The sequence below is a fragment of the Geotrypetes seraphini genome, chromosome 3, assembly GCF_902459505.1.
Source record: "Geotrypetes seraphini chromosome 3, aGeoSer1.1, whole genome shotgun sequence".
NCBI lineage: Eukaryota > Metazoa > Chordata > Amphibia > Gymnophiona > Dermophiidae > Geotrypetes > Geotrypetes seraphini.
In genome coordinates, this window is record NC_047086.1 from 242,394,286 (window position 1) to 242,417,552 (window position 23,267).

The 23,267-nt window shown below is 47.4% G+C and overlaps 1 protein-coding gene across 4 annotated transcripts in view; it reads right to left on the reverse strand.

Moving 5' to 3' along the window:
- Window positions 1–23,267, reverse strand: part of TAB2 (TGF-beta activated kinase 1 (MAP3K7) binding protein 2) — a 193,091-nt gene that overhangs the window by 119,376 nt on the left and 50,448 nt on the right. The gene's annotated exons all lie outside the window — the stretch shown is intronic.

Genomic DNA, 23,267 nt, shown 5'->3' on the forward strand with positions numbered 1-23,267 from the left:
ATGGATGAATCATTGTTAGAAGTTAAGAAGCGCCAGATGTTAAATAGAGTACTACTTTGATTATTGGATCTGGTAATTTTGTCACCATAAAAATTTTTTCTAGCTTTTTTTTAGTACTGTATAGAACCTGATACTTACTGTCCCTCCAAAACTGTCTATCCGCAGGGGATTTGGATTTTTCCATTTCCGCTCAAATACTCGGCATTTCTGCTCTAGTTCTCTGTGGTAAGGAAGGTACCAGGGGGCCTTGCGGGAATAGGAAACAGTCTTAGTACGTAGGGGGCAAGATAACTGATGATCCCCACAAGCTGATGTCAGGTGGGAAGGCCTTGGGCATGAATGTGGTATGGGCACTGCCCAAAAATTTAAAGTGACTGCACTTGGTATTGTTTATATCAAGTTCCATGGATGATGTCACCCACATGTAAGAATATAATGCCTGCTTCTTCTTGGAGAAAGATAACTCATTGATATTGTTATTTTACATATAATTAAAATTTTGCACATGGAAAACAATTTATGCAAATTTTGATTCCTATGATGGCAACACTCCCATTAGTTTTATATACTGCAAACAATGGGGATGAGAAACTTGGATAAATACCATATACCACAGTTACTTACCTGTAACAGGTGTTATTACATTACATTAGTGATTTTTATTCTGCCATTACCTTGCGGTTCAAGGCGGATTGCACAAGAGGTTATCTGGACATTTTCAGGAGAGTTTCAAATGATGCTACAGACAGATATTCTCACAGATGGGTGATGTCATCCACAGAGCCCCAATATGGATACTGCAAAAGTGTACTGTCACTAACTTCTTTAGAAGTCTCGAGACAATCCGTACTGCACATGTGCGAGTGCCTTCCCACCCGATGTCAGCTCAAGGAACCATCAATTCAGTAAAAAAGCTAAGCTGCCAACTAGGGGAGGTGGGATAACATAAGAACATAAGTATGCCTCTGCTGGGTCAGACTAGGGGTCCATCGTGCCCAGCAGCCCGCTCCCGCCCTCGAGGTCCTTGACCTGTAAGTTCCCACCATCTGAATTGTTTATGCCCTAATCCTGAGGTACCCTGCATAGTACCCCTCTATCTATACCCTGTAATCCCTTTCTCTTTCAAGAAGTCATCCAGGCCCTTTTTTAAACCCATTATTGTACTCTGTCCTATCACCTCTTCTGGAAGCGCATTCCAGGTATCCACCACCCTCTGAGTGAAGAAGTACTTCCTAGCATTCGTCTTGAATCTGTCTCCTTTCAGTTTTTCTGAATGCCCTCTTGTTTTTGATGACCCTGCTTGCCTGAAGAATCTGTCCCTCTCCACCTTCTCTATACCTTTCATGATTTTATAGGTCTCTTATCATGTCCCCTCTAAGTCTCCGCTTTTCCAGGGTAAAGAGCACCAGCTTCTCCAGCCTTTCGGTATATGCAAGGTTTTCCATGCCCTTAATCATTTTTGTTGCTCTTCTCTGGACCCTCTCGAGCATCACCATATCCTTCTTAAGGTGCAGCGACCAGTATTGGACGCAGTACTCCAGATGCGGGCACACCATTGCTCTATACAGCGGCAGGATAACTTCCTTCATTCTGGTAGGGATACCTTTTTTGATAATGCCCAACATTCTGTTCGCCTTTTTTGAGGCCGCTGCACATTGTGACGCTGGCTTCATCATTGTGTCCACCAATATCCCCAAGTCTTTTTCAAGGTTGCCTTCCCCCAATACCCTCCCTCCCATCGTATAGCTGCACATCGGGTCCCCTTTCCCTTTACATTTCTCTACACTGAAGCTCATCTGCCATCTTTTTGCCCACTCACCCAGCTTGTTCAGGTCACTTTGTAGATCTTTGCATTCCTCAAGAGTTCTGACCCTACTGGAGAGTTTTGTGTAATCCGCAAATTTTATAACTTCACACTTCGCCCCTGTTTCCATGTCATTAATTAATATATTGAACAACAACGATTCCAGCACTGACCCCTGTGGGACACCACGCGTGACCCCTTTCCAGTCAGAGTAGTGTCCCTTTTCTCCTACCCTCTGCTTCCTGTCCCCCAGCCAATTTTTGACCCATCTATGCACGTCCCCTTCCACCCCGTGGCTCCATAGCTTCTTTAGTAGGCGCTCGTGGGGTACCTTGTCAAAAGCTTTTTGGAAATCCAGATATACGATGTCTATAGGGTCACCTTTGTCCAGTTGTTTGCTTATTCCCTCAAAGAAATGCAGTAGGTTCGTTTGGCATGATCTTCCTTTACAGAAACCATGCTGGCTTGTTCTCAACAGGTTATTTTTTTCAATGATTCAGCCATCTTCCCCGGAACTGAGATTAAGCTCACTGGTCTGTAGTTCCCTGGGTCGCCTCTCGATCCTTTTTTAAAGATAGGCGTAACATTTGCTATCTTCCAGTCCTCCAGGATTACCCCTGTTCTCAAGGATAGATTACAAATCTGTCGCAGTAACTCTGCTATTTCGTCTCTGAGCTTTTTCAGTATTCTTGGGTGGATTCTGTCTGGTCCCGGAGATTTGTCAGTTTTTAATCTATCTATTTGCTTGAGCACGTGTTCGAGGCTTACCTCCAAGTATGATAGTTTTCCTCTTGATCCCCCTTGAAGATTTTTTTTGATTCAGGCACATTGGATGTGTCTTCTTTTGTAAAGACCGACAAGAAGAACGCGTTTAGTCTATCAGCCACCTCTTTTTCTTCCTTCACCACTCCCTTCCTGTCTCCCTCATCCAAAGGTCCCACCTCCTCCCTCGCCGGCTGCTTTCGTTTCACATATCGGAGGGTTGTAAGAATATCTGCCTGCTGTCCCTAGATAACACCTGTTATAGGTAAGTAACTGTGCTTTATCCCAGGACAAGCAGGCAGTATATTCTCACAGATGGGACTCCCTAGCTACTACAAAAAGGGATGGAGGAAAGTTGACATCTAAACAGAAAATACATTTTTCAAAACTGCTTGGCCAAACTGACTATCCCATCTGGAATGAGTGTCCAGACAGTAATGGGATGTAAAAGTATATATTGAGAACCAGGTGGTTGCTTTGCAAATGTCCTCAATAGGAGTGGAATAGAGAAAAGCTACTGAAGCAGCCATTGCTCTAACTTTATGTGCTGTGACACAACCTTTCAATGGTTACCCAGCCTGAGCATAGCAGAAAGAGATACAGTCCACAAACTATATAGATACTGTTCTCTTGGTTACAGGAACTCCCTTGTCTGTTAGAATTAAATGAAAGGAAGAGATGAGGAGAGGTTCTATGAGGCTTAGTTCGCTTCGATCCAGGTAGTAAGCTAAAGCACCTTTACAGTCAAATGTGTGGAGACCAGCTTCACCAGGATGGGAATGTGGTCTTGGAAAGATGACAGGCAAAACTACAGACTGGTTGAGATGAAATTCTGAACTTACTTTGGGATGAGTTCGAAGGACAACTGTCATGGTAGAATGTGGTGTAAGATGGATCTGAAACCAGTGCTTGACGCTCACTGACTTGACAAGCTGAAGTGATGAAATTAAGAAGACCACTTTCCATGTGAAGTATTTGAGGGAAGAAGAGACCAGTAGTTCAAATTGTGACTTCATGAGAGTAGAAAGTACAGCATTGAGGTCCCAAGCAACTGGGACCCTAGTTGGATTCTTAGCTTTTTTACTGAACTGATGGTCCTGTGAGCTTAGACAGGAAGGCACTCGCTCATGTGCGGTATGGGCGGTCTCGAGACTTCTAAAGAAGTTAAAGTGACAGTACACTTTTGCACTGTCTATACCGGGGCTCCTTGGATGGCATCACCCATCTGTGAGAATATCTGTCTGATATCCCCAGATAACACCTGTTACAGGTAAATAATTGTGCTATGGAGAAATTAGGTTCTTACCTGCTAATTTACTTTCTTTTAGCTTCTCCAGACCAGTAGAGGTTAACTTTACGAGTGGGTATATATCTAATCATGACCAGCAGGTGGAGACTGAAAACAAAACTTTGGGACAGTATATCCTAGCCCCTCCTCTCTATTTCCCTCAGTCTGCCGAATAGCCAAGCAGAACCAAGAACTGGAAAAAAACAGAGAGAAAAAACAATACTCCGAAAGGAGTAACAAAGAACATACCCAAAATGCTGTTGGAAAATGCAGAGGAGAAATTCCCGAAGGAAGAATGTCCCCACAGCTCGCCAGCTAAGCCAGCCGAGCCACAGCCGCTGTTCTTCAATTCTCCCCGGCCCTAGAAAAATACTAGAACCCGCAGCAAAAACCAAAAACTGCCCGCGCAACAGCCCCAACAACAACAACAACAGACAGGGTGGGGACCTCTACTGGTCTGGAGAAGCTAAAAGAAAGTAAATTAGCAGGTAAGAACCTAATTTCTCCTTCTTTAGCACTCTCCAGACCAGTAGAGGTTAACTTTACGAGTGGGACGTACCAAAGCAGTCCCTCTTACGGGCGGGACCCCCGAAGGGCCGAAACCAGAACACGCTCACCGAACACCGCGTCCCGACGCGCCTAAACATCTACCCGATAATGTCGAACAAAGGAATGCAAGGAGGACCAAACCGCAGCCTTACAAATATCCACTGGAGGCACGAGCGACGACTCAGCCCAAGAAGCCGCCTGACCCCGAGTGGAATGAGCCTTGAGAAACTCCGGAACAGGCTTCTGTTTCAGAAGATAAGCGGAAGCAAACGCCTCCTTAATCCAGCGCGCAATAATAGCCTTAGAAGCGCCAGCACCCCGACGAGGACCCGCCAGAAGGACAAAGAGATGATCGGATTTCCGGAATTCCCGAGTCCGCTGCACATAAGAGCGGAGAACCCGACCGACATCCAACTTGCGCAGCTGCTGTTGCTCAGACGAGCCCTCCCGATTTCCCAAGACCGGGAGGACCACCGATTGATTGACCTGAAAAGAAGACACTACTTTCGGCAGAAAGGAAGGAACAGGCCGCAAGACGACCCGCTCCCTAGAAAACTTCAAGAAGGGAGCCCTACAAGAGAACGCCTGCAGCTCAGAAACACGCCTAGCAGACGTAATGGCCACCAAAAAGACCGCCTTCAAAGTAAGGACCTTCAAAGAACAGCCATCCAAAGGCTCAAAAGGCGGACGCACCAGAACCGAGAGAACCAGATTGAGATCCCAAGAGGGAACCGAGGGCCGAATGGGAGGCCGAAGCAACTTGGCCACCCGCAAAACCCGAATCACATCAGGAAGGGCCGACAAAGGCTGACCTGACACCAACCCTCGAAAAGCCGACAGGGCCGCAAGATGCACCCGGAGAGAAGACCAAGCCAGGCCTCTATCCAGGCCATTCTGCAAGAATTCTAGAATGTGAGGCAGGGAAGCGCGAAAAGAGACCACTCCCCGCACCCGGCACCATCCCTCAAAGAGACGCCAAACCCGCACATAAGCCCGAGAGGTAGAAAGCCTACGGGACCCCAAGAGTGTAGAAATTACCTTGCCTGAATAACCCTTCCTGCTCAGGCGACCCCTTTCAAGAGCCACGCCGTAAGACAGAAGGGAGACGGGTCGAACATGGGACCCTGCGTCAGAAGGTCGTCCAAGAGAGGCAGAGGAAGAGGATCCGCCACCAGATGCCTCACCAAATCCGCATACCACGGACGCCGAGGCCAATCCGGAGCCACCAGAACCACCAGTTCCGGATGGCGAACAATGCGAAGAAGTACTCTGCCCACCAGCGGCCAAGGAGGGAACACATACAGGAGCCCCTCCATTGGCCACGGCTGGACCAGAGCATCCAGACCCTCGGCCAGACTGTCCATACGCCGACTGAAGAAGCGGGGCACTTTGGCGTTGCCACTCGTGGCCATCAGGTCCATCAGGGGCTGCCCCCAAGCCTGCACTATCAACCGAAACGCTCCGGCGCCGAGAAACCACTCTCCTGGATCCAGTAAGTGACGACTGAGGAAGTCTGCCTGAACATTTTCTACCCCGGCTATATGAGAAGCCGAGAGGTCCATAAGATGGGACTCCGCCCAAACCATGAGCCGAGCCGCCTCCTGCGCCACAGGAGTGCTCTTGGTGCCCCCCTGACGATTGACATAAGCCACCGCCGTGGCATTGTCCGACAGGACTCTGACCGACTTGCCCAGCAAAAGGGAGTGGAAAGCTAACAGCGCCAGCCTGACCGCTCTGGTCTCCAACACGTTGATCGACCAGTAGGCCTCCTCCGCGGACCAGGTGCCCCGAGCTGAGTGGCCCATAAACTGAGCCCCCCAACCGAGGAGACTCGCATCCGTAAGGAGCACCGTCCACTGCGGGAGATCCAGACCCACCCCCTGAACCAGGTGAGGGGTCCGGAGCCACCAGCGCAGACTGCAGCGCGCCAAGCCTCGCAGGGGAACCGGAACATCCAAATCTTGCCTCCGGGGAGACCACCTCCGGAGCAGAGCATACTGAAGAGGACGCATGTGGGCCCGCGCCCACCTCACCACGTCCAGGGACGCCGCCATTGACCCCAGGACTTGGAGGAAATCCTGCGCCCGAGGACCCCGGGACGCCAAAAGCAGGCGAATCTGAGATTGCAATTTGCTCACCCGGGCCTCTGGAAGGAAGACCTTCCCCAAGGAGGTGTCGAACATAACCCCAAGGCACTCCTGACGCTGAGCCGGGACCAACCGACTCTTGGAAAGGTTGACCACCCAGCCCAGCGACCGGAGAAACTCCACCACCCGAGCCGTAACCCGGGAGCTCTCCTGCAACGACTTTGCCCGAATCAACCAGTCGTCCAGGTAGGGGTGAACCAGGATGCCCACCGACCGCAAGGCTGCCGCGACGACCACCATTACCTTGGTGAACGTCCGAGGAGCCGTGGCCAGACCAAAGGGAAGCGCACAGAACTGAAAGTGCCGCCCCAAGATCGCAAAGCGAAGGAAGCGCTGATGAGAGGCCCGAATTGGAACCTGCAAGTAGGCCTCCGTCAGCTCGAGAGACGTAAGAAACTCCCCCGGCTGAACCGCCAGAATGACCGACCGCAGCGTTTCCATGCGGAAAGACGGAAGCTTGAGAGCTCTGTTGACCCCTTTCAAATCCAGGATGGGCCGAAAAGTCCCCTGGCCACCACAAAGGGTCTGACGAAAAGCCTGCGTCTTCCATGGAGTCTGACATGGAGAAGCGAGAAAAAGGTCCGGCAGAGAGCGGGTGAACTCCAGAGCGTAACCGTCCCGCACCACCTCAAGGACCCACTGATCGGACGTGATCTCGGCCCATTTGGGGAAAAATTTGCGCAGCCGGGCCCCCCACCGGAACCAATGGGGGCGCCGGCAAGGAGTCATTGCGCAGGACGGGAAGCGGGGGAACCGGCGGAGGGATTCCCTGCCCCCCGACGGGCCCCCCGAAAGGGCTGCATGCGCTGGAAGAACCGACCCCGGGAAAACCCCGGAGACTGGAAAGAAGCAGCCCCACGCCCAGGGCGATACTTGCGAAATTCCCGCAAACGCCCCCGGGCCGCACCCCCCCGAGACGCCGGGCGGGCACGGTCCTCCGGCAGACGGGGAACTTTCGAGTCCGACAGAGTCTGAATCAACTTATCCAAGTCCTCTCCAAATAAAAACGACCCCCGAAAGGGAAATTTAGTAAGCTTAGCTTTGGACGCAGCATCCGCCGCCCAAGCGCGCAGCCACAACACACGCCTTGCGGCCACGCCAAAAGCCATAGACTTAGCCGAGATCCGCACCAAGTCAGAGAGAGCATCTGAGAGGAATGAGGCCGCCATCTCAATCTTCGCTACCTCCTGATCCACCAGAGACCAGTCGTCAGACTCTCGATCCAAGACCCGCTCCGCCCACCGAAACACGGCGCGAGCAACCAGTCCCCCACAAATAGCCGCCTGGACCCCAAAGGCAGAGACCTGAAAATTTTGCTTAAGGATGTTCTCCAATTTGCGCTCCTCAGAGTCCCGCAAGGCAGAACCGCCCTCAACAGGCACGGTATGCCGCTTGGAAATTGCCGAGACCACCGCATCCACGACTGGAGAAGCTAACGTAGCCCGATCCCCTTCAGGAATGGGATACAGGCGAGCCATGCTGCGCGCCAGCCGAAACGGCGTCTCCGGCGTTTTCCACTGCTCCAGAATAATATCCCGAATATCCTGATGCATAGGAAAAGAGCGGGAAACGGAACGGATCCCCCGTAACAGGGGGTCCCCCACACGCGGAGTCCCCGGCGGCGCGTCCTCAAAACGCCAAACCGAAGAAACCTGCTGAATAAGGTCAGGCAGCTCATCTTTCTGAAAAAGGCGCACAACGGACGCCTCGTCACTGGAGAACGGGAAATCCGACAACCCGCCGCCAGCTTCCGTCCCCTCCAGAGGGTCCTGGAATTCCTCCGAAGGGTCCAGGTCCTCCTCCAGACCGACACGTTCCTCCGACCACAAATTCTCGTCCCACGACACCCGCGGACGCTTGGACAAGGGAGGCGGCGGAGGGGACGTCACGTCAGACGAGAGAGGCAAAGCCGCAGGGAGCGCGGAGGAAACCCCACCCCCCGAAACCCCCTGGGCGCAACCGGGACCCCCAGCCGCCTGAAAATAGGCTCTGCATAAAGAAAAGAAAAATTCAGGGGAAAACCCCCCGAGGGTCCCAAGGGACTCCCTGCCACAGCAGGGGACCCAGCAGAACCTTGCCCCTGCATAGTCAAAACAGGGGGAAGGTCACCTGAGGTGGAAGACAAAATGGAGGGGCCAGACAGAGAAGATGGCGGTTTTCCCGCCAAAAAAGCTCCCTCCATAGCCTGAAGCGGCTGAGAAACCTGAATAGTCTCAGCCGCTAAAGCAGGCAAGCCGGCATCAGCTGTCAAAAAATCAGCTGAGAGGGAATCCTCTAAAACCCGACCGTCGGCGGCTCGGGGATTCCCTCCGTGGGCGGACGGAGAAGACCGGGCTTCCCCACCGTTCCCTGCCGACTCGCGAGGCACCATCGGCGGGGAGCTCTGGGCGCCTGCAGCCGCTGCCGACGGAGCTCCACCACCTCACCGACCCAAACCGCCGAGTTCAGGCCGGCCGCGAGTGCCTCGCGGCTGGACTAAATTTGTGTCCTACTCCCCCGGAGAAGGGCACAATTGCTCCATACGCGACCTAGCTAGAAAAAAGTGCCGGTTACATGAAAAAAAACAGTAAAATACAGTTTTCTTAAAGGGAAACAACCCTTCAGACCAGCACTACCTCAGGATTTTTTTTTTTTTTTTTTTTTTTACAGAACAGACTCCACAGGCTCTCGAAGCAATATGCCTTGCTTGATTTAGGGGGCAAGGCTTACTGCTGAGGCTCCTCTAAAAAAATGTGGGGAGGTGGAGGAAGTGGGGGGAGGGACCCCGCTCGTGACCCGCCGGGTTTGACACCCCCGAGGTCGGACGAACCCCCAAACAGAGTCCGCCCAAGCTCCGTCCGGCCAAAAACAGGGACAATAAACCCCATAAACAAATTCCAACAGCCCTACCAAGGGAGATGGGTACAGATCACATCAACACCTGCTGGAGACTGAAAGAAGACTGAGGGAAATAGAGAGGAGGGGCTAGGATATACTGTCCCAAAGTTTTGTTTTCAGTCTCCACCTGCTGGTCATGATTAGATATATACCCACTCGTAAAGTTAACCTCTACTGGTCTGGAGAGTGCTAAAGAAATGGTATTTATTGAGTGTAGTAGGCCTTTTATGAATCTGGAAACCAATGGATGTGCAGCCAGAAGTTTATCATTGAGAGGAATGTGAAAAGTACTCATAGCACTTAGATGCATCCTCACAAAAGTAGTGCCCCTTGTTTGTTTATATAATACATGGTGACATACAACAGGGAGTCGTGAGGACAAGATGTCAGAAATACAGCCAAGGGTGTATAGTTCAAAAAGTCACTTTATTGGTAAGTATGTCGCAATAAATCAAAGACCCGATTGTACATACCAGGACCTCCTGATTGAGAAGGTGATCCTGAAATGTGTGCAGTGCTCTGAGGTTTGCCCTTAGCTCTAGGAGATTGATGTGAAAGGATTTCTCTTGAACAGTCCAAGTGTTCGAGTATGAAGGCCATCCAGGTGAGCTCCCAATTCAGACATGGATGCATCTGTCATTAATATATTTTGATGCAGGGGAACAAGAAATAGCAGGCCTCTGGAGAGGTTTGCTGGGATGAGCCACCACTGCAGAGATTATCAAAAAAGTGAGGTGACTGAGTTGATGGGAGAACAGATCTGTAGCCTGAGACCACTGGGATGCAAGAGTCCATTAGGGATCCCTGAGATGAAGACAGCAAATGGGGTAACATGTACTGCGGATGCCATGTGTCCTAATAGGTGCATTATTTGCTGTGCCATGATGGTCTGGTGAGTAGATACCTGATGCAAAGGCAAATCAGAGTGTTGAGGCATGATTTTGAGTTATATGCAGCAACGCTCCTATAAACTCCAGGATTTGTATTGGCTGTAGATGGGATTTATGGTCGTTGACTGCAAATCTTACAAGCTCCTGGAGGCATATAGTTGAGTTCATTGCTAACTGAGCAGCTTGAGGAGAGGATACCTTTATCAACCAGTCGAAACAACAACAAAAAAAACGCTGTGGAGATGGTGATGTTCAAGATGCAAGCTTTATTAAAAATACAATTTAATAATCCACATAAAATATATCTAGGACCCAAAATATGGGAGCTATGGACCCAACACGGTCCATGTTTCGACGATGATGTCTTCCTTAGGGGTCCCTAAAGATCCAGATATAAAAGCTCATGGATTATAAACTAAAGACAAATTGAATCGCGATTCTGTGTGGATGAGAAATTATCAAGAGCGGGAGAAAAAAGGCGACGCTCTTGTGGTGTGTCGGGAGGGGGTGTGCAGATGTCAGAGGTGTGTGGGGTGTATGCGGATGTCAGAAGGGTGTTGAGGGTAAGTGGGGTCTGTTCAGTGTAATTAGTAGCAATGGGACAATTGGGTATGAAAACTGGATACAACAATTGGTAGAACATTTGAAAGGAAGATCCTACCAATTGTCATAGACCCTTCTGGACAAACGGGTAATATCCCAGTGCTTGTGATATGTGCAGAAAGAATCCACTTCAGCTTTTGAATCCCTCCTCCTTCACCAAAGGGTTCAGCTGCCCCCATTAGTTGGTACCAAAGAGGGTGATAGTCCCATATAGAAACACATGTGAAGGAGGGGTACAGGGAAACTCCCCGAACTACAACTCTGTTCTGCTCTGAAAATATAACAAACAAGTTAAACATTGTCATTGAACAGCAAAACAATTATGCCAAACAAACATTTATGGAGCTCAAATAATACCCCAATATTTATAGCTACCCTTAAGAACGGACTGATTGACATCCAAATTTCAGTTTGGACTTGAAACTTTCTGATTGTGACAGCAGGCAGGCGCAGGAGACATTCTGGAGCCCCAACTTTTTCAGAATCCAGTCCTCTTTCTTAGAACCTGTGGACTGGAATGCCGGCAATCTGACTTCTTGATTGACATGGAAAGCCAAAACAACCTTAGCTAAAAGGATGGAATGGTGCACAAAGAAGCTCTGGCTTCTGTGAATTTGAGGAAAGGCTCTCTGCAAGAAAGAACCTGTAGCTCAGAGACTCTTCTCGCTGAGATTATGGCCACAAGAAAGACTGTCTTGAGCGTCAGATCCATCAAGAATGCTTCCTTCAGCAGTTCATACAGAGCCTGGCAGAGGCCTTGCAAAACTACATGAAGGTTCCATGAAGGGAACGGGTGTTTTATTGGGGACCTGAGACGCAATTCCCCCTTTAGAAATCTGGCAATGTCCAGAGGAGATGGCAACAAAGCCTTTTGATCTCGAGCCCTAAACAAGAGTCCTGCCACTTGGATTACGATGGATGCCAAGCTGTAAGCCTCTTGTCAAGGCTAGCCTGGAGGAAGAGTAACACCACAGAGATTGGAGTAGAGAAAGGTTCCTCTATTTCCTTAATGCAGCAATGCTGGAAAGTTTCCCCTGCCTTAGCATAAGCTGAGAACGTCGTAGGCTTTTTGGACCTGAGTAGAGTAGCAAAGTACCTCTGAGAATTCCTCAAGTGCTAAGTCATGAAACATAATGATCCAGATCGTCTATGACAACTGGTCCCTGAGAAAGAAAGTCCGTCTGTACTCATAGTTTGAGACTTGCACCTATCTGAAAACATACTAGATCTACGTACCACAGTCTGCATGACCACTCTGGAGCCACGACAATGATTGCTCCCCAATAGCTTGCAATCCTGTGGAGAATTCAGCATATTATGGGCCACAGAGGAAACACATACAAGAGCTCATTCTTCGGTCATCCACTTGACTGGATTCAGTATCTGTCTGCTGAAGAAATTGGCTTGGACATGGTCCACTCCAACTACATGTGCCATTGATGAAGCTCTGCCAACCTGAACAGTAAGCGAGCTTCCAGACTCAGCTGCATACTCTTGGTTCCTCCCTGACGATTGACATACACTGCTGTAGCAACTGTCCAAGAAGACTTGAACTGCTGGTCTCTTCAGACCACTTCCTTTGGGAGGCCAACCAATGCCCCTGGATCAGGTGTCCATTGCAGTGAGCCCCCAGTCGAACAGGCTGGCATCCATTGTCACAATTACCCAAGAGGTTATTTGGAGGGGCATGCACCCTTGACAACGCCTGTGGGCAGAGCCACTATTCCATACTGGCCCAGGCTTCCAGTGTCCACAGTAGAGACATCTGCAGGGAGTCCGACAGCACATTAACAATGCACTCTGGAGAGAATGTATATGAGACTTTGCCCAGGAGACTTCAATTGTTTGAGCCTTTCTTGGGCATGACAAAGAATATGGAGTATCTGCCTGAGCCTGACTCTTCGGGCGGCATAGACTGTTTGGCCTGAATATCTAACAGACTTTGAATTGTAACTGTGATCTTTCTTGCTTTCTCTGGTTGCCCCGCCAGGGAATTCACAAACTAGTCCATCAAGGATCTGCGCCCAGGCCTCCACATAGTCCAAGAGTCATCCCCCTATCTTCAGGGGAACTGCTCCGGACTTGGCATCATTGTGCTTTCTTGGAGGTTGTAGTGGAATGAGATGTTGAGACCTGGTTCCACCTGGGACCCGAGAATATCTGCCTGGATACCTGAAAGGATCTCTGAGAGAAGACTCCTCCTGAGAACTGCTGAAAGTGCCTAGAGCCACAAAAATTAAACCGCCCAGAGCCCCTAGAGCAGGGGTGTCCAATGTCGGTCCTCGAGGGCCGCAGTCCAGTTGGGTTTTCAGGATTTCTCCAATGAATATGCATGAGATCTATTTGCATGCACTGCTTTCAATGCATATTCATTGGGGAAATCCTGAAAACCCGACTGGATTGCGGCCCTCGAGGACCGACATTGGACACCCCTGCCCTAGAGGTTTGCAGTCTGCTGTCAGGCAGAGATTTCAGCTAACGGTCTGCCACGCTGGTCATGAGATCGTCCAACCTCTTTCTGAACAATTCCCCTTGAAAGGAAGTCTGCTCGGGTAGCTTTAGACACGGAATCTCCCAGCCATTGCATGATCCAGAGCAATCTGCAGGCTGAGATCAAGTAAGCCAAAACTTTACTCATGATTCTGATGATGTCAAAGAGAGCATCAGCTACATAATCCACTCCAGCTAATAGGAACTGAGGTAAAGGCTCGCACTCCGGTAGCTCAAGACTCCACAATCTGGTATGATAGGCGCGTGCCACAAAGGAAGCTGCTGCAGCTGCTTTGATTCCCAAGGCGAGCGCTTCAAATTATCTTAGGAATCACATCCACTCTGCGATTCTGCATATCCTTTAATACCACACCTCCCTAACTTGGTAGTGACATACGCTTGGTTACCTGTTCTATCAAAGAATCTATCTTGGGCTGAGCGAACAGCTGCTGACACTTCTGTGCCATCGGACACAGCTGAGCCATTGTCTTGGCTACTTTACGGGACCCTTCAAGAGCATCCCAAAGCTTCATGACTAATACATTGATATCAGGGAAACAGAGAAAACTGGGCTCTCACTCCTCTCATTATAGAGCAGGAATCAGAAGGGACCTATTGGGAGTCCAAGTTTCACTCCCCCAGGAGTCAGCGATGAACTCTAACAGAGCCTAGGGTCTGAACAGCCAGTGGACCATGGGCACAGTGTTCAAGCACCTGCCTGCAACCCTGCATCTCCCAACAGGGAGGGTTCACATGTGACAATAAGGGCATAGAAACAGATCCTTCATCCTCTCAGTCTCCCTCAGAAGCCCACCAGATCCTGGCCAACCTACGAAATGGAAGTAGACATGCCCTGCGAGCCCCAGCCCCCTCCTCATGCGCTGCCAGACATCCCTCTGGGATTTTGGCAATCCAGAAAGGCTTTCTATATTAGATTGACAAATTCCAGAGAAAGTGCCATGTTAAGCAGTGCAGAAGCTCTTTTAGATGACTCCAGCTTGCACCTCTTGGGATCCGCAGCCTCCGTGCCCCTGCATTTAGGATGACCACCAATCTGACGCTCTGGAAGGGATTTACTTCCAAAGGACCTCTACCCCTGATTGTTCCTCAGCCCTAGAGAACAAAAGGGAGGCTAAGCCAACTGCTCCAGCAGCCCACCAACATGCTGCAAGGCACATGGTGCAAGGGCATTCTTCGGGCACCCATCCAGTGCAAACGTGGCATGAATTAGTGATAAAAGAGCCTGGGGATTCCAACCCTGCAAGTTTAAGGCAAAACAAGGAGAGTTGAAGTTTCTGGAGAACTTTAAAAAAAAGAAAATCCAAGATAGCTATAGTGGCAGTGTTTTGGCGCCAAAAACAGAGATGAAAAATCTGTGATTTTAGGATTTTGAAGGTGGGGAAACTTAAGGGAAGGGGTAGAAACTAAAAAAAAAAGGACCGGATTTTCCTCATAGGCTGTAACAACCTTACTCATTGTGACCTGTGCTGGAAATATGCTGCAGCCTTGCTGAATCTGGGAGAAGAAATCACTGACTCAAATGGACTGCTCCTCCAGTGCTGAATCTTTGGGCTGCCAGTTTGACCAATGTCTAATTAAGCCTTGAACCCCCATGGACCCACTGACACAAAAGGGATGGGGGAATGAAATGCAGCAGGCACCCTGCAGAACCCCCTATGGATGCTTGACAGCCTGGGCTCAAGCCCCTGCGATGCAGTAGGTAAGCAATACTACAAGTAGAATGGACTCTGAGCTCCAAAAGATTTCTGCAGGCTGGCCAACAGGTTTCACAGAGGGATTGTCCTGTCAGCTGCAGAACTCAGTCTGCTTCTCCATCATGCATGCAGAGCTGTACCCTTCACTAGGGAAGCTTTTAGCACCAAAATCAGTCAAAATACTGGCTCACACCCATAAGGAAAAATCTGAAGAGGGCAGCAGAGCCCTCTAGTGAAGAAGGAGGGATTTAAAAGCCCTCTAGTGAAGGAGGGATTTAAAAGCCCTCAAGTGAAGGAGGGATTTAAAAGCTGGAGTGGATTCCTTCTGCATGGTTCGCAAGCACTGGAATATTAGTTTTCCATCCAGAACGGCGCACTAGAAAAAGAGATTAGGTTCTTACCTTGCTAATATCTTTTCTAGTAGATAGGTGTGTCATTCTGAACAAGTGGGTAATTTCCCTGCAGCTGAGTGCCTTGCAGAAGGAATCCACTCTGGCTTTTTTCTGAATCCCTCCTTATTCACAGAGAGCTCTGTTGCTCACTACAGTTAGTTTCAAAGCAGGAAAGCAACCTATCGTAAAACATATGCGAAGCAGGGATATGAAGAAACTTCCCCAAATAACAAGTCTGTTCTGCTCTAAACATAACAAACTTATGAACCATCAACAATCAAAACTGAGAAGCAAACATGCCAACATAAGCATTAATGGGGCACCAACAGTACCCTAAAGTATGCCAGTTATAGGCCTTTGAGCTGCATCTAGCCTGACTAGTCAGCACAAAAAGATGGTCAGATAGCCTGACTTGTTGGAAACCCCAACACACTAGTGACCCCAAGATATCAGAGCAGCATTCTTTTCACACCCAACTTTTTCAGAATCCAATCCTCTTTCTTAGAACCTGTGGACTGGAATTCCGGCAATCTGACTTCTTGATTCACATGGAAAGCTAAAACAACCTTAGCTAAAAGGATGGAATGGTGCATAAAGAAGCTCTGGCCTCTGTGAATTTGAGGAGAGGCTCTCTGCAAGAAAGAGCCTGTAGCTCAGAGACTTTTCTCGCTGAGATCATGGCCACAAGAAAGAATGTCTTGAGTGTCAGATCCATCACGGATGCTCCCTTCAGTGGTTCATATAGAGTCTGGCAGAGGCCTTCCAAAACCACATGAAGGTTCCATGAAGGGAACGGGTGTTTTACCGGAGGCCTGAAACGCAATGCTCCCTTTAGGAATCTGGCAATGTCCAGAGGAGATGCTAACAAAGCCTTTTGGTCTCGAGCCACTGTTCCGGGGACCAGAAAGAAAAATAGCCTGAACCAATGTGCTTCCCACTCCTTTCTCGTCCCTAGAGCACAAAAGGGAGGCTAAGCCGGCTGCTCCCACCCCCCTTCATATGCTGCTTGGCACGTGGTGCAAGGATGCTATTCGGGTGCGCAACTTGCACAATCCTATAATAGATTAGGGGCAAAGGAGCTCGAGGTCTCCAGCCCTGCCAGTTTTGAGGCAAAATGAGGTGTTTTGAAGCTTCTGGAGAACTATGAAAAATCCAACATGGCCACAGCAGCATTTTGGTGCCAAAACACACAAAAGTTTCAAGTTTATTAAAATTTGATATACCGCTTAAAAATTGTCTAAGCGGTGTACATTACTTTGAAAATAAAAATTATAAAAACTTTGGGAGGATATGATTATAACAAGAACCAAACTATGACGTACTGGAACAAATGGGGGGGGGGGGGGTAGAACTAAAATCTTAATAGGAGAGAGACATAAATGGGCAAAACCTGCAATTTTAGGATTTTAGAGGTGGGGAAACACATGGAAACACACAGAAACCTTGAAAATTCACCTTTACAGACTCCCCAATTCTCCTCAATCAGTCCAAAGGTAGCTGACCAGAGAGAAGAAATCATTGCCTCAAAGAAAATGTCCTTCTACTGCTGAATCTTCGGGCTGTCTCCACCCCCACGGACATGCAGAAACCAAGGGGAAAGGTGAAATGTGGTCGGCACCCTGTGAGACACCACTGAGTCTCCTATGGATGCCTAACAGCCTGCACTCAAATCCCTGCAAGCAGTAAGTGAGCAAACTACAAAAAGACGGCCACAAACTTCAAAAATATATCTGCAGTTTGGCTAAGAGGTACCACAAAGGATTGGCCTGTCAGTTGCAGACTGTAGTCTGCTTCTTCTACACGTAGGCAGAGTTGACCCTCGAACAGAAGAGCTCTTAGCTCTGAAAACTGAAGAAAACACCAAAAAACTCCCTGACTAAAATAAAGAAATAAGCAGAGCAGAACAAACATTCCTTCAGGCTTGCATGCAGAAGAAAAAAATGATAGGGGGAAGCAGAGCCCTAAGTAGGAGGGATTAAAAAAAAATAATAATAATAAAATCCGAAGTGGATTCCTTCTCCATGGCTCACAGCTACAGGGAAATTACCTGCTTCTCCAAAATGACACACCTACGAGAGGGTGCTGAAAAGTTCTCAGCCCAAACAAGAAGGGAATAATGAGGAGCTATGAAACTTATAAATTATTCTACATATTCACTCCTAAGTTCAACACACTTGGCACATCGTGTTGTCACCGAGTGGTCAGGAGAGCAAAAAGAGAATACGAAGAGAGACTGGTCGGGGAAGCAAGAAATTTCAAATCGTTCTTCAGATACGTTAAAGGGAAGCAGCCGGTGAGGGAGGAAGTAGGACCGTTGGATGATGGAGACAGAAAGGGAGTGGTAAAGGAGGAAAAAGAGGTAGCTGATAGGTTAAACAAGTTCTTCTCGTCAGTCTTCACAAACGAGGACACATCCAATGTACCAGAACTCGAAGAGATCTTCAGTGGAGACCAAGAAGAAAAACTGTTGACAATAGAAGTAAGCCATGAGGATATCCTCCAACAAATAGATAGACTGAAAAGCGACAAATCACCGGGCCCAGACAGAATCCACCCAAGGGTATTAAAAGAACTAAGAAACGAAATAGCAGAAATACTCCGAGTTTGTAACCTATCCTTGAAAACCGGGGAGATCCCTGAGGACTGGAAAATAGCAAATTATACACCTATCTTTAAAAAGGGATAGAGAGGTAACCCGGGAAACTACAGGCCAGTAAGCTTGACTTCAGTTACGGGCAAGCTGGTAGAAGCACTGATAAAAGACAGCATCTATGACCACATAGAAAAAAAATGGACTAATGAAAGCGAGCCAACATGGCTTCTGCAAAGGAAGATCGCGCCAAACGAACTTACTGCACTTCTTTGAAGGGATAAGCAGCCAGATGGACAAAGGGGAACCCATAGACATCGTTTATCTCGACTTCCAAAAAGCATTTGACAAGGTACCCCATGAGCGGCTACTCAGGAAGCTGTGGAACCACAGGGTGGAAGGGGATGTACACAGATGGGTTAAACACTGGTTGGCAGGAAGGAAGCAAAGAGTTGGAGTGAAGGGACACTACTCGGACTGGAGGAGGGTCATGAGCGGTGTTCCGCAGGGGTCGGTACTCGGACCGCTGCTGTTCAATGTATTTATAAATGACCTAGAAACAGGGACGAAGTGTGAAATTATAAAATTTGCAGATGACACTAAACTCTGTAGCAGGGTTAGAACCGTGGAAGAATGTGAAGACCTACAAAGGGACCTGAACAAACTGGAGGAGTGGGCGAATAAATGGCAGATGAACTTCAATGTAGAGAAATGCAAGGTCATGCATATAGGGAAAAAGAACCCGATGTTCAGCTGCAAAATGGGGGGATTAGTACTAGGGGAAAGTAACCTTGAAAAAGACTTGGGTGTGCTGGTGGATACAACAATGAAGTCAACGGCGCAATAAGCAGCAGCCTCAAAGAAAGCAAACAGAATGTTGGGTATTATTAAGAAGGGTATCACAACCAGAATGAAGGAAGTCATCATGCCGCTGTATCGTGCAATGGTGCGCCCGCATTTGGAGTACTGTGTCCAATATTGGTCACCGTACCTAAAGAAGGACATGGCGATACTTGAGAGGATTCAGAGAAGAGCGACAAGAATGATAAAAGGTATGGAAAACCTTTCATACGCAAACAGGTTAGAAAGGTGGGGCTCTTCTCCCTGGAGAAGCGGAGACTCAGAGGAGACATGATAGAGACATACAAGATCATGAAAGGCATAGAGAAGGTGGAGAGGAACAGATTCTTCAGCCTATTGGGAACCACAAGAACAAGGGGGCACTCGGGGAAAGGGGACAGGTTCAGAACCAATGCTAGGAAATTCTTTTTCACTCAGAGGGTGGTGGACACCTGAAATACGCTTCCGTAGGTTGTGATAGGACAGAGTACATTACAGGGTTTCAAAGAGGGATTGGATAAATTCCTGAAGGATTCGGGGATTGAGGGATACAGATAGGGGTAGAGATAGGACTATGAAAGGTTAATAGATAGAAGGAAAAAGGGGAATGAAGGGTTTTAGACAAAGGATCACATTACAGGTCATGGACCTGATGGGCCGCCGCGGGAGTGTGCTGCTGGGCACGATGGACCTCTGGTCTGACCCAGCGGAGGCAACTTCTTATGTTCTTATGTATAAGACTCTGGTGAGACCTCATTTAGAATATTGTTAACAATTCTGGAGACCGCACCTTCAAAAAGATATAAAAAGGATAGAGTCGGTCCAGAGGAAGGCTACTAAAATGGTGCGTGGTCTTTGCCATAAGGTGTATGGGGACAGACTTAAAGATCTCAATCAGTATACTTTAGCGGAAAGGCGGGAGAAGGGAGATATGATAGAGACTTTTAAATACCTATGTGGTGTAAATGCGTATGATAGATTCTCTTTCATTTGAAAGGAAGCTCTGGAATGAGAGTGCATAAGATGAAGTTAAGAGTGAAAAGTTCAGGAGTAATCTTATTTCTATCTTGTCATTAGAATATATCAGATTTGAAATATGTATCCTGCTAGAGACATAACTGGGGACTGCAAAGCCCAGGCAGTGCTTCTTTAGCTTCCAGCTGGCTTAGGGCTCTCTCGGACCAGGGGGCACTCCCTAACACTATTCCTGTCATGTGTGACTGCAGTATTCTGTTAGCATGATATTTGTATAGCATTCTGTAATAATTTGGCTTATTCAGTTTTTTTGATAGTAGAGGGGATATATGTGAAGGGGAGGGGGAGACAGGGGATTTGTTGATCTTTGCCTGTATTTAAATATTTATAAAATGACAATTGTACAAAATATTGTTTCTTTTTATACTTTAATAAAATATGTTCAATATAAAATCATAACTATTTGAGGCTTGTGCGGATGGGATCAGATGGTTAATGAGACCGAGCTCGCGGGGACGGGGCAGCGATGGGGTTTTTAAAAATTTCAGTCTTATTAGTTTGCCGGTCCACGAAATAATTTTATTTCCGCCGGTCCATAGGTGTAAAAAGGTTGAAGAACACTGCTATAACCCTTCCAAAAAAAACTCCGATGTCTGGTCACTGATCCACTGCTGCAATTGCCTCCGAATCTCTCAAAAATTGTCACTCTTTCAAATTCTTTTTACAGTTTGTAAACAGAAAATAGTCAGAAAGAGCAAGATCTGGAGAATAGGGTGGATGTTCTATTCACTGAAACCCCAGCTGCGTCCATTTTACCAGCCTTGTGAGCAACTGGATTGTCTTGCAAAAAGAAAAATCTCTTTTCCACAGCTTCCCTTTCCTTTTTTCTTTCAATGCCTCCTTTAAATCGGCACAGCAAGTTATAGTAATATTCTGAATTAACTATTTGGCTCCTAGGAAGATAGTCATTACAACACCTTCCTGATCCCAACACACTAATCTAATATTTGTGCGTCGCGCATTACCTATGCAGGCTCAAGGTGACAGAGAGAGAGAAGGGGTACATTAGGACATGGTAGGGTCTTGAAGAGTGGAAGGAGGACATTTAACATGAAAAGGAGAGAGGAAGGGCTTAGTCATATTAGTGTGTTCTGAAGGTTCATGTAGAGTTCAGTTATCAAAGAGAAAAATCTTCAATTTCTTCCAAAATAAGGTGTGGTTGGGGCTGTTCTGATTGTTTCTGCGAGGTCATTCCAAGTTTTGACTCTCAGGAAGGTGAGCATGGAGTGGAATATTCACCTATATTTGAGATTTCTTGTTGAGAGGAGGTTTAGCTGTTTCCTGTTAAGAGTTCTGCAAGAGGTAGACCATGCCTCGGAGAAGAGTTGGGCAAGAGGGGTGGCTAAGTTTCCATAGAGAATGTGATGTATAATGAAGGATGTTTTGAATTTTATTCAAGATGAGATGAGTAGCCGGTAAAGCTGCTTTAGGTAAATGGAGACAGAGTCGTATTTTTACAGTTTGGATATGAGTCTTGTAGCAATGTTTTGAATAAATTGCATTTTGTAGACTAGCGTGGTGTTGATTCCCATGTAGGTGGAGTTACAATAATCCAACTGGGGTAGAATCATCATCTGCACAATCAGGGTAAAGTGTTGTTGATGAAAGTATGGCCTGATGCGTCTTAATTGTCTCATGGTGAAGAGGGATTTCTTCCGGAGGTGGGATATTTGTGGTTCCATAGTTAAGTGTGGAGTCTAGGATGACGCCAAGGATTTTGGAGGTTTTATCTACTGTAAGGGTGCTACCAGAATGGAGAGTGATGCTTGTTGGTGCTATCTGTTGGGCAGTGTGAAAATAAAGAACTTTGGTTTTAGAGGCATTTAGCTTCAGCTTGTGGGTTGTTGCCCAAGTTTGGATTTTTTCTATGTTGTCCAAGATTTTTTTGGTAGTGTCAATTTGGTTGTCTGTTGCAGGGATGAGGAGAATAATGTCATCTGATTATGACATTATGCTCTCATCTTCAAATTTAATGTCTATGAGTGAACTCATGAACAGGTTAAATAGAATAAGAGAGAGCAGGGGGCCCTGCAGAACTCCAAAGAAGGCCTTCCAACTGTTGGAGTAAACCCCATCCTTTTTGACAATGTATTCTCTGGAGCAAGTCAGTGAACCAGTTTAGAACGGTATCTGTTACTCCTATCTCTGAAAGTTTTGTTAGGAGAAGGTGGTGGTCAACAGAATCAAATGCTGTGGATATGTCAAATTGAAGTAATATTGCCTGTTGGCTCGTACTTAGTAGCTGTCTAATTTTAGTTATCAGAGTGAGGACAAAGAGTTCTGTGCTGTGCTGTTGTCTGAATCCGAACTGAGTCTAGTAGAGGCAAGAATGATGTTCGATGTACGCTATAAGCTACTTGCGTATGTGGGTTTCAAGGAGTTTGATAAGAATGGGAATGCCGGCAATGGGCTCATAGTTTGAGGGGGTGGAGAGATCTGCATTTGATGATTTAGATATGATCTTTCCTGCTACCTTTTGGGTCTTGAATTTCCTTGGCGCTGGACAACCTGAGTACCATGATTGCATGGACTGTTTTGTCTCAGGATCATAGTGGTGTAACTATGCTTAATCAACAGTAACAAGCTGTTCCAAAAAGTTGGCACTACTTCACTGAAAATGTTGCAAAACCCACTTGGAAGTGTCCATTCGACATTGTTTCTCATCAGCATGCAAACATTTGGGCACCCACTTGGCCAACAGTTTCTGCATACCCAGCTACTCGTGTATTATACACCTAACACATCCCTTGGATATCTGTAGTGTTTCAGCAATTGTTTTAGCCGCCATTCACCGATCTGACAAAATTAGGTCATGGACATAGTCAACAATTTCAGAAGCCAACACCATTTGAGGCGTTCCAGACCTTGCTGCATCTTCGGTCTCAAAATATTCACGCTGAAAGTTTGCACACCACTTGGAGTATGATGGGCATTTGTCACTCAATGTTTGCATCATACATTCATAGATTTACTTTGTAGTTTTCTTCTTCAGGAATAGGAACCTTGTGACAGCTTGGAGTTCCACACTTGAATTTTTCACACTTTTCATTGACATGGTTCAATCAATGATCTGAAACAATGTCAAAACATAGCTCTACAATTCTGTAAATTGACTTTGCAAAATAAAATAACACTCTTAAACTGATAGCACAATCTACACCTTCACTAAAGATGGCATAAATTTGTGAAGTACTCTATACATATATTCATGAGTTTTATAAAATATGGTTATACACTAATTTCTTCTCAGCTCTAGCCCAATTATACTACCAGAATACCTATGTG